Below are 733 nucleotides of genomic sequence, written 5' to 3' on the forward strand. Positions count from 1 at the left end.
AAAGATGCGTCGCCGGTACGAGGACCGTGCGATCAGCCCTAAGTTATTCAGAGTCACCAAGGCAAACGGACCGGACGAGCCGACCGATTGGTTTTGATCTAATAAAAGCGTCCCTTCCATCTCTGGTCGGGACTCTGTTTGCATGTATTAGCTCTAGAATTACCACAGTTATCCAAGTAACGTGGGTACGATCTAAGGAACCATAACTGATTTAATGAGCCATTCGCGGTTTCACCTTAATGCGGCTTGTACTGAGACATGCATGGCTTAATCTTTGAGACAAGCATATGACTACTGGCAGGATCAACCAGGGAGCTGCGTCAACTAGAGCTGAGCAGCCGGCCGCCCGGGAGTGTGTCCCGGGGGCCCGCGCGAACACGCAAGCGTCCGCTCAATTATTCTGCAAACAGGAGGAGGCTGAGCTCCCCTGCACAACACACCTCGAAACCCTCTCAGGTCCCGGCGGCGCGCAGCGCCGTCCTAAGTACTTGGTCGGGTTCGAGAGAGGCGCAATCGCCCGGAGTTAGGCGAGTAGACGCTTTAGGTGCGACCACCCGTGCTCCCAACTGAGCTTGCCGCTGCCGACAGAGGCCCGGGAGCGTGCTGTCGTGGCATTGCCGGCGGGAGACAACACGCGCCACCTACGGTGACCGGCAGCTCCAACGCCAGCGCCACAGAAGGACAAAAGCCCTACTTGGGTGCCGAAGCGAACTCTCCCAGCACAGCGCACGCG

The 733-nt window shown here is 57.8% G+C and overlaps 1 non-coding gene across 1 annotated transcript in view; it reads right to left on the reverse strand.

The window, feature by feature from the left end:
* Positions 1–314, reverse strand: part of LOC126446592 (small subunit ribosomal RNA) — a 1,909-nt gene extending 1,595 nt beyond the window's left edge. Inside the window, exon 1 of the ribosomal RNA XR_007583360.1 lies at positions 1–314. This exon is cut by the window's left edge and continues 1,595 nt beyond it. This is a non-coding gene — a ribosomal RNA (small subunit ribosomal RNA).
* Positions 315–733: the final 419 nt, after the last annotated feature.

Source organism: Schistocerca serialis, unplaced genomic scaffold (genome assembly GCF_023864345.2).
Source record: "Schistocerca serialis cubense isolate TAMUIC-IGC-003099 unplaced genomic scaffold, iqSchSeri2.2 HiC_scaffold_406, whole genome shotgun sequence".
Classification (NCBI taxonomy): Eukaryota; Metazoa; Arthropoda; class Insecta; order Orthoptera; family Acrididae; genus Schistocerca; species Schistocerca serialis.